Source organism: Apteryx mantelli, chromosome 10, assembly GCF_036417845.1.
Source record: "Apteryx mantelli isolate bAptMan1 chromosome 10, bAptMan1.hap1, whole genome shotgun sequence".
NCBI classification, from domain to species: Eukaryota; Metazoa; Chordata; class Aves; order Apterygiformes; family Apterygidae; genus Apteryx; species Apteryx mantelli.
This window is the reverse complement of record NC_089987.1, coordinates 17,427,976-17,442,261: the sequence shown is the minus strand read 5'-3', so window position 1 is coordinate 17,442,261 and position 14,286 is coordinate 17,427,976.

Genomic DNA, 14,286 nt, shown 5'->3' with positions numbered 1-14,286 from the left:
TCATGGCAAAGCATGAGGGAAGCTGAACTATGTGACCCAAACCATTTCCCAGGGTGGAAAGTGAACGTGGGCTTGGGGCCTTTGAGTGCTTTTACCCTCCGTGAGAGAAGCAGCAGAAATGAGGGCATCTGTCCTGCATGGGTGTAGTTCTGGGTGCTTCATAGAGTGTCTAATCCTGTCAGATGCCCTTTAGTTCTGAGCCTGTTTTTCATTTCTTGTTTACTAAAACATGAATGTCTGTCCACCAAATGATGCAAAGAAAACCCTGCTGGTGGGGACCTCAAATGAACATGTTCTACCTTGTTTGGGCACCCAGAAAGCATCTGTATATTTTCTTCTTTTCCTGGGAGGCTGTTATTTGTCCATGTTATTACTGAAGGGCCTTTTTATACATCTGTTGTTCATAATATGTGCAACCCTACAACCTGCATTTGAGTACTTCTCATTTTCACAACTACTTTTTAAGAACCTATTGATGTACTTCAGGCAGAAGAGGCCAACTCACAAGATATTTGTGGCTGATAAGAGCCATTTGATGTGGCCTACTGAAGACACATACCTAATTTATGATAGCCCACACTTTGGTTCCACAATGTCTGTCATGCACATGCAGTGCAGTGTGTACCAGCTAGTGCATTGTACCTCCCTTGTGCAAAACCTAAGACTGCATAGGCTGTATTAACTTTTGATTATGACTGTCAGGCCATGACCATTTACTAGTACAGTTCAGTGCTTATGATCCATTTATTGGTGTAGCTTATAGTTTAGTCTGAAACTAAAAACAGCTGATGCTCCAAACAGGAGGATAATTATTTCATTGCAAACACAATGCCATTTCAACATGATGACCAGATCATGTCAACTTGCATCAACATGCAGTGATGATAGGTCTAGAGAATAAACAAAGCACCCAAAATAAGGGTTGCAATCTTTCAGAACTGCTTTAGATTCTTTTGAATTTAGTGAGCTTTCCATTGCTCATCCTCCTCCTTTTCCTTGTCTTTATATAGATAGGCTGGATTGCTTCTACTCAGTCTTGCTGGTTCTACTATGGTCTGTTCAATATAAGACTATTCGTACTGAGCATATAATACTATACAAGTGAGAATTTATCTGTCTTTTTGCTCACTGCTGTGCTATTTGTTGTACTATTTTCTCACTCTTCCTTCATGAAAATTTGGTTTACTTTTGCTTTTTTTTGGACAAAATATTGAGCAGAGAACAGATGTTTTGTGTCATTTGTCCACAATAATGTCAGACCTTCTCCTGAGCTGCTGAATGTATGATTAACTTTAAACTGATCCTACCTCTGTGTATCATTTTTCATTTGTCCTGCCTGCATTAAACTGTACCCGTCATTAGCTGTGAAATATCATGTAACCTAGTTCATGTTAACTCATTCTGAATTTCTCACACTATCAAGCTTGTGCAAGACTATTATTTCTTTAATCATTATACATTTTGCCACTCAATAATTTACTGCACCCCAATCACTAACAATAGTGTCCTGTAAGGGACTGTTAACAACTTTTGACCTCTCCACCCTGGGAAACATTGTTATACATTTCAGCAAAACTTTTCATCACAGTACATCCTTTTTATTCAAAATGACTAGTCAGAGAAATGCTTCATCCTAAGTTATTAGAGTTTGTCATGTTTGCAGATGATTGGAAATTATGGAAACATACCAAGTTCATCCTCCTAAGGTTGCATGTCGTTTTGCTACAGTAAAGTGTGGGTCTGGGGAAGGAGGGAGGTGCAAGACTGGGGTTAAAGGAGAATCTCTAAACATCATAAACTTGCTGAGGGGATTGTCACCCCAACTGGCAAATGCTCAACTGTGAGCAACAGATTTATTACCTGACATAATTAATTGCCTAGATAGTGACATTTTCCATATTATAGACAATTGTGAATTATGAGCCCAGCTGCTAGCCTTCTCATTCACTGAAATCGGTTGATAAATATGTTTATTCGAGGTCAGCTTGGCCTCATCCATTAGAAATATTGTTTTTCTAAACATTACATTGATTTAATTTACCTCTAATCAATTTAAAATGGTTCTGACAATTAACAAAAGCTTCAAATATGACCTTAAAGTAATAGGATTCATTAGCTATGTTTAGGATTAAACTTATCCTAATAGGGCTATTTTTCTTCTGAGGGCATGTAGTAGGCCGACTGGTGGTCAGTCAAAATGAAATCAATTATTATAAATTATACAGTTTGGGTTGATTATGTCATGCCTGCTAATTTGTATAAATAAGGACCTCAAACAATAGAAGCCATTTATTAATAACTATCTGTATCCCAACCTGTATCACACTTTATGTTACAGCTGCAGGATCATCTGTTACCCATGAAGTATTATATTCTCTACTGCTAGGCATATATGCTAATTAAACCCATAATTAATTGTAACAGTTATAGTTAAAGTCAAAATGCTGACAGCCTTTTTGGCCTATTATTCATGGTAATCAACTGATTCAAAAGGCAATGTAATCAACAATTCCTGCACTAGCCAGGGGATCATAATACAACGACAGCACCAGTGACAGCTGGCACCCACAGGTCTTTGGATACAATAGGAAATATAAACCTCTAGAACTGAAATGCTTCAGTATGAAGACTGCCTATTGTTTTCCTGAGACAAAATACAAGCATAAGTCGTATTTAAGAACTGAATCCCTAATGCAATGGTTAACAGAAATGCACAAGAGCCATGCTCCAGCAAATATGCCCTGCCTTCCCCAATAGCTGGGCTCTGTAACAGCAGCACCAAAGATTCAGTACCACTACTTCTTAGTGTCTTCTGGTTAGAAGACTTCACAGAGCCCTCCATCCGTGGCGGGGCTCTCTCAGATTAGTCAAGAGAGTTCTGGAGAGGGTTTGTGTAATGCAAGAGCAAGTTTTATTTGCTTTGTTCTCATTGTATGCCTGGCTGCTGAAAGGTGGACAGTGCCCAGAAGGCATGTGCTTTGCCTGGGTACTTTCTTAGGAGAAGGAGAGGAGCATTAGGCTGTGCAGGAGACATCACATTTCCAGCACACATCTGGCTGTACATCAGCCTTTGAACTTGTGGGAAATTCCCCTTATTTTGTTCTTGGACACAGTGGTGGATTCCACACGCACATGTGCGCGCCATTGCTTTTGCATGTCCCTGACATAGCAGCCCTGAGAGGACAGGGTGGAGGGAGAGGAAGAAAAAGGGGACAGTCTGGGCCATCATCAGCAAGGGTCCCACAGATAACCTGCTGGATCTGAAGCAGGTCTTCCACATAGGCACAGTTTAGGCTACCTACACCATGGCCATAGCTCTTCAGCAGCCCACCAAGAGTGGAAGAGGGAGTAAAGGCAGAATCATTTGCCACTTTTAGCTGTCACACTTTGCAGTCCAGATGAGGTGCAAGGCCAGACGAGCTATCCAAATCTGTAGCATGCACTGGGTAAAAGTCTCTACACCGATCCATTTGTGCTTTCTTCATCTTGTTATCAGCCATGGCACATGGCCTCAGATCACAGCCTCTTTCTGAGTCTTGCCTTCTTTAGTCAGGCATGCTCAAGGCCCATAGCACCACTAAACTACCAAGTTTTTATATACACAGTCAGCTTCAGATGTGCTGCTTCTTGAACAAGGTTAGCCATTGTTTCATTTTTAAGATTTACACTGTCACTTACAGAGATGCCCATCAAAGCCTATAACACAAAAATTTATTGGCCTCAAAAAGAAATTGTTATTGGTAGAGCTCATATACAATGTGTGCCCTAGTGACACATTTTTTTTAAATAAAATATATTGTACTAGTGACTTCTAATACTTAAAATAAAATAAAATAATAATCAACTTTTAGCTGCAGTTTCCCCCTGGTTATTGAGCTGAACTTAATGACTGGCTGAAAAGTATTTGTCAACACAACAGCTGGAGAGCAACACTTTCTTGTAGCTTTATGTCACAGCATATGCCAGCCACTCAGAACATGTGATAATTCAACTGGAGCTGGTACTACAATAGCAGATGGGTTGAAGCATTGTTATTCTCACTCTAGCTCCCAGCCCTTGAGGGATCACTAAATAAAATCAAAGCAGATGGACCATTACAAGCTCATTTGTGTTCACTACAAGCACCTCAACCTCCAGTTGTGATATACTGCACCTTTGTATAAAATGACATGTATGGTAACATGACCTAATGAAAATAGCATCAGACTTGGCAAGTGAGGAATGAGGCTGGGAAATATGCACAGATCTATTTATCACTGAGTTCTTACCTTGCAGAAGGGGTTCATTTTTTTTTCCCCCTCACGCCATGTTATCATTTTATTTCTATCCATGTTTATCTTTAAATTTCCGCACACTTGTTGCAAGAACTAAAGGAGGCAGCCGTAGTTCTGGCTGTAGACAGTCTAGCAGGTTTCCTGGCCTCTGCAGGGATAGGACCCGTGCTACTAACCACAGTGCAAAGCTCCTGTTACTCACCCATTTCGACACTGTTGTTAAATATATTATTCTGAGTCTCCCCTAAGTGGCAAGGCTTTGGCCAGCCTTTGAAACCAGTATCTGTGGGGCTCAGGGCTTCTACCTACATTTCTCAGCCTCCTTGTATGGTGAGGTCTTTCACAAGCCTGCAGTGTTGCTCTTATGTGGCTGGCTCCATGAAGCTCCAAGACTCTTGACTGTGAGGCCAGAGCCAGCATCGCCAGCCAAACTGTGGGTGTCTCAGGACTTGCAAGGTAATGGCATCTAGAGGGCAAAACATTAATAAAATTATCAGTCAGTCGGGGGGGGGGGGGGGGATCCTTAGCATGCTGCTGGCAAAGTTAGAGTTGAAAAAATTCTTCATGCCAGCCACAGGGACCCAGCATAAAGTTACAGACACCTAGTAGCACCTTGTTAAAATGCACGCTTAGGAATATTATGCTAATTTAATGCATTCTGAGCTCCTTGTATGGCAATAAACCAACGATGTCACCTGAAGGCTTTTGTCCCAGGTTTCCCACCCTGGCTATCACGCTCCAGGTAGCAATGGCAAGATAGATGAATGGCAGGACAAGCTCTTGCTTTATTTTATCACTACCCTGCCCTCTCCACAACCACCTGGACACATACACACACACTCAAATGTGGTTAATGACCATTCCCAAATGAAATTCCTGTCTAATCTGAGCTTTTCGTATCTGCCTGTATCTATTTTTCTGCCTGTTTTTAAACAGCCTCTGCACACTACCCCAGAGACAGCTGCATGAGTGCTAAACAACATATACTGTGAACTCATTAAAGGCTTTGGGATTTTTTTTTTTGCTCTTGCTTCCTGTGTAAGCAAGTGAAGTGGTGGCAGTCAGTTAGTAAAAAGTGTTGAGGTTTGGAGAGTTAGATGCTTCTGGATTTATTTGGATGAAAGATCCTATATAAGACTATGTATCATTAGAAAAACCCTCCATAGGTCGACTGACTGCCATAGGTCCCCATCATGCCAGCTGCTGCTAGATTTTAAAGACCCGGACAGGTGCAGCAATGGAAAGCCAAAGAAATTGCTTCATTAGGGTTGATAAATACAGTTGAACTTCCATGACTGGAATAAGCAAGTTGAAAAATACCTTGTCTAGCCTCCTCTGTGAAACAGCCTCCTGCTCAGTGTTTGAATTGCATAAAAATCATGACTGGCTCAGCTAATACTTCTCACCTTAGCGGGAAACTTCAGGGCAGCAGGACAGTGTCAAGGGCATGGTTCCCAGGTAGTGGTGTACTGCATGCAGGTCACAGTCACGTTCATGGCTCATTTGCTTGTTCTTCCTGATCATTTTCTGTAAAGTTGTAGGGACACATCCTCAGCTGTGAGTCAGCATAACCCCGTTGTTAGAAGCACTTGCAGGTCAGGTTTGATATCAGCACTGCAGCTTATCTGCTGGCCAGCTTTCCTATCAGCAAAACTAATTTGCTAAGATAATTCTGTTTCCTGTCATCTATTACAATAAATCAACCACTGTAGCTTCATTGAAGTCTCTGCTAACTAACGAGCTGGCCTTGTAATTCTCAGCCAGTATACAATGGCTGGGGGAGGGAAGAAAACCCTTATTCTTCTAAATATAAGAAAGTTTTAGATCAACAACTTGATGTGTTGGACAATGCTGCCTTCACACACACACACACACACACACACACACACACACACACACACACACACCCCAATTAATGGAGCATTCTTGCCAGAGTCAGAGCAAACTGGGGCAAAAACAGTTATTGGAGCAATCATTCCCTTGCGAATAAAGTTCTCTGAATACCGTGATCTCATGTGGTGGAGCATACATGCAAATAAACACATGCAACCACTGTGGGGGGGCGTGAGCTTTCAGGAAAAGGTGGGAGTAAAATGGCAAGTGATCCGTGGTTGCAGCTACTGAAGAAAGAAAGAAGATGTTCTTACGATAGGTTAACTCTATGGCACTTCATTTTGAATAGGGAAAAGAAAATGAAGATAGACTACTAGCAAGAGTGAAACATCCTGGAGCATACCTATTTCAGCAGCAAGAACTTGGGGGGGGGGGCGACAAAAGGTATTAAGGTCATTCTGCTTTTTCCTTTTGACAGTATCAAACTACTGAGAGCATATCAGTAATGTTATAATTTATATCCATGTTTAAAATTAAATATATACTAGTTTATATCCTCCTTATATTGCTCTGTCCAGGTTTGATATTTATTAATACTGAGATATATATATATATTTTTTAAGGAATTTCCATTCCTTACAAAAAACTGAGAATTTCAGTATTTTCTTTTGCTTTTCCTGGAGAACACCACTGTTTTCAGACTAGCTCTGCTGGGATAAAACTCAGGTGTACTGCACTGGTTAGGTTACCAAAGTGAGCAGACACTTCAGCAGCACAGTCAGACTCATTCATCCAGTCATTTGGCAGAGGAATGTTTAAAAATAATTGCATATTTATCCCTCCCCATCTTTAAATATGCAGGGGAAAAGTCACAGAAGAACCGATAATGTGACAATAATGAGGCTGAAGAACAGTATTACTGTGCGAACTCATATCTCTTGGTTTCATTTACATGTTTAGCAGCTGCTTGTTTTTCCATCATAGAAAGATCTTTATGTGGCTTGTAAGAAGAGAGGGGAAGTCTGTTCACCTTTAGGCAACTATCTCTGCATTTATTAATAGTTGTTGCCCATCTCATTATACATTTAATTGCTGCATTGTAATTTATTTATTCATTGATTTATTGTAATAGATGGGTAGAAAAAAATTATCTTTGCAAATTATTCGGTAGGTGGGAAAGCTGCCTGGTTAAAGAAAAAAACCTAGAGTGGTTTGTGAGATACTATATCTCTCTAGTGAATAGCATCTTAACATGTGAGCGCTAGCATACAAACTGGGCTTGTTAGAAAGCAAAGGTGAAGCTAGCCAATTGCTATACCATCATCTCAAAAGAAATGACTATATGTACATTATGTGCAGTTTATACTTACGTTCCTGAATGGCTCGTTTCCTCAAGGAAAGGGGAGAGACAGCTGAAAAGAAGTGATAAAATGGATGGAGAGAGAAGAGGTCTCAAAAATTAGAACAATAAAGGTAGGAAATTTGCAAAGCATTTGGGTAAGTTAGGGCTGACCTTCTGTTAGCATGGCTTTCTTTTTTGCAAAAAGTGAGTATTTATGTGGCTGCTGCCTGCAGAATTTACTGGCTTTAACTGCCTTGCAGCCAGGGCCGCTGCCTGGCTCATCGCTGCCTTGCAAAGGAAATGGTACAGCTTTGCAGAGCTGGGCTTTGCACAGGGGCAAAATTCATAGGAGGCCTCATGGTCGTATCCCCTCCAAAAAAGGAGGCAGGGTTTGGTTAGCAAGTAAGTTTTTTTCCTATAATGTAGCTACCCCCCCCCCCAAAGCCATTAGCTGCCTCCATTTGAGCTGGCTGTTCCCACTGAGCAGCCCCGAAGGGTGGCGTGGGCACGAGCCCCCCCCCCGCCCATACCATTATAACACCGTGGTCTCACCTGCCAGCAGAGCACTGAACCTGGCTGGGGGAGCTGCGGCTTGATGGCTGTCTGATCATCAACAGGACAGCATCAACGATACCTAATAAATAATTGGGGCCGTGAAGACTCATGGTTATAGGGAGATATAAAAATACAAATACGCAGCATATTATTTCAGTTTTCAGTTATTAATGCATACAAATACTAGTCATACCAAAAAAAAATATCCAAATGCTTTTTTCAAATAGGAAAAAATTAATGATAAAAACATCCACTGTCAAATTACTGTATCCCCAGGTCAATCATCAGCTGCAAAACTTGACTGTTAGGTCCAGATAAAAGGCTTCTTCCCCCATCCCCACAGCCTTTTTTTTTTTTTTTTTTTTGGTAAGTGATTTTTTTACTGCAATATAAGCTCAGTTATAAAAGGCATCGTATGTATATGCCACAGCTCATGAGTAACTGCGGTGCTGCCTCTGGCCCAAGGCCGCGAATGCCAGCCTGGGCCTTGTCCTGCTCGCGGCCCGCTGCCACGCTGCAGGGAGCCCTGCTCGCCGGGTGCCCTTGCACTGCTGCCCTGCTCGCGCAGAAACCCTTGCGGGGCCGCCAGCGGGGACCACTGTCGTGTGCAAATGGCTTTGGCTTGTGGTTGTCACCCAGAGGCACATGCACACGTACATGTGTGTATACACACACACACACACACACACACACCCTTGATTTAGGGCTCATTCACTTTGAAAGTAATGGCTTTACTGAAGGTCAGAAAATATTCATGCACTGATCGCAAGCATTTTCTCTAAAAAGCTTTAATGGGTTAGTGGCATTTATGAAACCGTCTGCTGACATTGCCAGTTGCTAATGCTGCCAATATGTTCTTGCAGTTCCCTAAACTTCAAGAGACATTTCCAAAGCATTTGGAGGGAGAAAAAAATGCATGAGGCTCTCAGAGACAGCGGGGAGAGAGAGGGAGACACTCTCTCCCCTCCCCCCTTTCCCTTTTATCCTCGGATCAAGCTATTCTCTACCTTGGCACCTGTTAGAGACTGTCCCCTTCCCAGCCTGCTCAGGGCGGGCGGCAGTGCAGGCGTCTGGCGCTGCCGGGACCCTGCTCCTGCGCCGCCCCGGCCCACGCGCGGGCTCCCCGAGCCGCCTCGAAGCCAGCACGGCCCTGCTGTAGGACTGAGGGAGGGGCGGGGGGGAAAGGGCAAGCTTCGGCACTACTGCCATCGGATTGCTTTTCAGTGTGTACCACAGCTTTTCCCCCTCTCCCCCCAAAAGGCATGACATTTAGTTGTACCTTAAAAAAAAGGGGGGGGGGGATTGTAAGTGGCTGTGGCAACAGCAAAATACACTTTCAACTAGGCGGTCCCCACCGCCGGCTGCACGCCGGGCAGTGACACAGGCTTTCCTCAGTGTTTCACAGGCGTACTGTACGGGTCAGGATTTCTCAGAACAGGTAACTAATGAACCAGCACCTTCAACGAGCTTCAGCACGCATCGCCCCCTCGCCCCCTTCCCAGTCCTCAGGACTTGAGGAACTCGGTGAACAAGGAGGGAATATTCCGCAGTAACGCAGGGATATTCCTGTTCCGACTGCCCCTCCGCCACTGGCCGTTTCTAAAGCCCGAGGGAAAGGGCAGGGGCCGTGGCTCCCGCAGCCGCGGGCAGGGGCAGCACCACAGGCCTGCAGGGTCCCAGCCAGTAACCCCAGCGCCGAGCCGAAATCAGCTTCAAGAGGAAACTGGTGACGGTGCCTGCGAGGCGCTCGCGAACAAACACTGTGTCTGAAAGCAGAGACGCTAGTCTGGCTTCCTTCTGTCCCCCCAAAGACGCAATGGCTGCAGCAGACCATACTGAAGATGGGCGAGCCAAGAGCCGGTAATTTCAGGCCAAGCTTAAAGCACCACCACAGCTGGCAGCCTTTCTGACTGGTGCTGTGCTTTTTCATTTTATCACGTTTTGTTTTGCATCAAGGTTTTTGGTTTAAGCCTATTGCATGCAAGTGCTTAAAATTTCCATTAGCTTCTACAGTCTCTCAAGATACCTTAGCATTGGGAGGTATAAAATATCTATCTGCTTTAATCATTCAAATTCAGATTTCCTTTGGATCAGACCTTCTCTCAGCCTTGGCCCAGGGAAGGGTGTGTTGCTCTAAGTACCCGACTGCGGCTTTCCTAGACTGCCACTGCTCCAGCCCAGCTAGCGGGGAGGACGCAGAGGAGGGGGCCCACCGGCCCGGCTGACACCCCACACTTGCAACTAACTCCACTTGCAGCACTTCATTTCTGAACTACCTGTGGATCCGACTATGAGGAAAGTTAAGCATATTTACATTTTCGAGGTAAACAATGTTGCAATAGATTTTGCAGGTTTTAAATTCATAAGCCTGTGAAGGTAATGAAGTAGATAAAGCTCCCTTTGAGTTAAAACTTTATAAAGGTAACATTATAAAAATAAGCTCATGATATCTGTATAGATACACATGAATATAAAAGTTCATTTTTTATAGACAATGGCTTAGGATCAGGCAGTTTTCAGCAACTACAAGCAGTGCCCTCTTGTGACTGCATACTGGAAGCACAGAGTCAAGCTTCCAGCCACAGCTGCTCAGCAGGGCTCAGCTCTAGTGAAGACGAACGTTAATGCCCTTTGCTGCAAAGTTTTAAATGTTCTGAGCATTTTTCCCATGCTAATTCTCATGCTTTAAAAAAAAATAATCAAATAACGATCTTATTGCAAATGAAAACCTCAGTTAAAAAGAAAAATCTATTCCCTAAAAATATCTTTTGCAAGTATTTAAGATGTATTTGCACTAAGAGAATTTTAAAAATATTTGAACTGATCCCATCCCCTTAGCAATTGCTAAGTTTCTTTGAAATGTTAAGAGACTTTTTAAATAAGTCATTTAAAAAGGAAAAACCCTGTAAAAGTACACCAAACAAGCTAGCTCAACATTGTATTCATCATTGCTTCTGACACCCACAAAAATCTGAGCCCCAAAGAAATAGAGATCCATAAGAATGATAATTTTAATTAATATTAATAGAGAGAGCACATGGTACATTCCTTTCCAGCAACAGCTCATTTCTCTAACATTATTGAAAAGGAAAAAAAAAATTAAGGCTAGTCCAGGGCAACCTGATACGATTGTTTCCCTAACCAATTCTTTGAGATAGCATCTGGAAGTTTAAGAAACTATTGGTACACAAAACATGGGATGTTTATTTAGCAAAATATCAAGAGTACAGCAAAACATGCTTTGTTACAATGGTAAAAATACACTCAGCCTTCAAGGCTGCCTTTTACACCAACTCAATGCTGAAACCATAAAGTTCTCATTTGCAGCATGTTGTGCCTTAACATTATATTAAACAGGCTTGCATTAGGGACATGGTTACCAAGTTCATCTACTCAGCAGAGTATAAAGTGCACAAGAAAAATAAGTGCATTGAAATGAACCAAACAGTTAAGATTATGAGTAATTCCTGTTACAGACAGTACTTGCTTAAATTGGAAATCTCTCAGCCTATTTAGTAAGACACAGTACTGTTTTCAAGCGCATAGAATCAGTATCACAGATATATAAGAAAGACCTTAACCGGACATAAGTATTTTTTCCTCCAATCATCTCCCACACCAAAAGATGGCAGCATTCTCATGTAGCCTAGACTGTTCTGTACAACAATGTGCAGGGTAGCTCCTTTAATCAATACCCTTTCTCTTTATCCCCTAGGTTCAAAATAAACAGTAAGCACTGCAGTGATTTGTTCAGTTTTCCATCGACTTTGACCCTCCATTTCTACAACTGATTAGTGGAGTGGGGGCTGAGAGTTAAGTATAGGAGTGCAGTTTTCCTCCCTGATTATAAAAGGTGCTTTACATTTTTGCAGGCTGTCAGGAACTGTATTTTCTTTGTTTCCCTACTCATAGGTTAAGGCCATTGTTAGCAAAGTTTAAGAGCTGAACAATGAAGTGATCCTCTAAATGCTATTAATTTATGGTTACATCTACCATTAAAAAAAAAATACCCAAGAACTGAGGAGGAAGGTTCCCAAATGCACTAAACATAGAAGCTGGGTGCTTAGTCACTGGAATCTTTGGGCATTACATTTAAGAGCAGTGGATGCTTTAAAATGCAGGCTGTTTCTTCAAAAATAGCTTATTCAATTCCCCTACAATATGTTCTGAAGTCTAAAGAGTTTATATTACTCTTGTATATAACTTATTTTACAGGTTTCCTGTCACAGTGAAATAGTTTTCTGCCTGTATACTCCTTTCTAAGAAAGGAAACCAGAATTAGGGTTAGTTTCCATAGCATTTTGCATACGCTGTCAATCTCTGATCCAATGCAGAAGCACACCATAAAGCAATACTTAGAAGCTTTTTGGATTAAAAGAAAAAAAAAAAGACTCACTTGTCAAAACCAACATTTTTTACCCTATAGAAGACATCTCTGCCTTCTTAATAATAAACTTATCATATAACCATATACTGTTTGCAAAACTATGTACTGTTTTGCAATAATATAAAGTAGTACAAAATGCAGGTAGTATTTTACTGCCTGCATTTCAAAACACAGTATTAGTCAGCAAAAAGTGTGTGCAATAATACATTTAAACTCCCTCATTTTTTTCTGTAAGTTCTCCATGTATACCACAGCAAGAGTTCAAATATCTTCTTTTCCCTTTTGAATCAAAGGCCAAAAGCTTGGAGGCAAGGAGCCAAACCGCCCATTAACACCTATGCATTATAATTCACTTCTACTAACAGAATATGCATTATGAAAAACTGGGGTCATCAGATATTTGCAGTTGTGAAAAAAGGTGGATTATATTTTGGTACAGGATTATTCATCTGTAAAACTTTAAAATGGTTGCCAAACCCAACTCTCCCCCTCTGGACACAGCAGCTCAAAGACTGTATCCCTCAACTGAGAACAGGCAAGAAGAGGTAAATACACCTATAACTTAAGGTGATGTGTGTGAAACTGGTGAGAGGAGGGTACAAGAGCTGAAGGCAGCCCATACAAAAGTTAATGCATAGAGAAAACTACAAAAACCTAGAGGGAAGAAAGAAAAACTCCAGACATTGAAAGCTGGTCTTGTTTTTACACAGGTTTGTGCTTGTTCATTTTGTAAATCCTTTATGCTTGCTTCCTGGTCATAAGAGGACACTATTTTCAACTACTGTATAGTTGAGAGTCATGATGGGGCTGGAGGGATGAAGGTTTGAACAAGGTAACCCTGTAGGTAATGAGTTAGAAGTTTATTTCATATTTGAATTATTCTTGCCTTTTTTGCAAGGCCCCTTTTGCCTGTTTGCTTTACTTAAAAAGTTCACATGTGATACCCAGAAGCTGTGGCCAGACTTTCTCTTCAATATACAGACAATGGGATGGTTACAACACCATCTGCTCAGGTTACAGAAATGTTCTCTAGCCCACTTTAATGAATACAAGCTGGCCTAGCCAAGATGCACTCTTTACAGATTAGTCTTTTTTGGTTAATTTTCCCTAGGAGATGCTTCCATGGCATCTCTGTCAACAGACCTGAGCATCAGCAGCTTCTGTCCCAGAGCAGGACAGTACATAGCCAAGGAGGAGCCAACGGACAATAACCCCTTCCACTGATACAGACATTTACAGAATCCATCACCTAAAGCCTTTCTGAAATTTTTCAAGAGAGGAGTCAAGAGCTCTAAGTGGTAGTGAAACTAAAGAATCAGAAGTTTTACTGAAGAGCACAGACTATATAAGTGAGGCAAGTGACCATGGAAGCCAGGAGACTATTAGAGGCAAAGCAACAGTGATACTTACTTTAAAAAGCTCCTTGCTCTTGAGAATGAAAAATTAAGAGCACACTTCATCCAGCAGCCAGTGGAAGAGACTAGTTCTCTCAGTACAGCTTTGCTGTCTTAGAGCTGACAGGTTTAGTCCTTCAAGTATAATTTTCAAATCCTGCTCTACACTGCCCGGGGGTAAAGCAGTCCCAAAGAAATATGTTAGCTTTTTCAAGAACCACAAAGTAACCAAATTTTCTACAATGCAAGATCAGTTTCCATTGTCTTTAAAACAGCAAATCGAAGTGGGTTTTCCTGTGTTACATTTTATGTCCTTTCCTTCTACAGACTTGATCCCAAAGAGGAAGTTTTCAATACAAAACATCTTAGAGTTGAAAATGTACAGCTCATATATATGCAATTTATAACTTATTTGTACAACCAGATTTTACTGTGTGCACATATATATATGTGTGTGTGTTGCATGTTTGCTAATCAGTGCAGACAGAAGTAGTTAAAAAG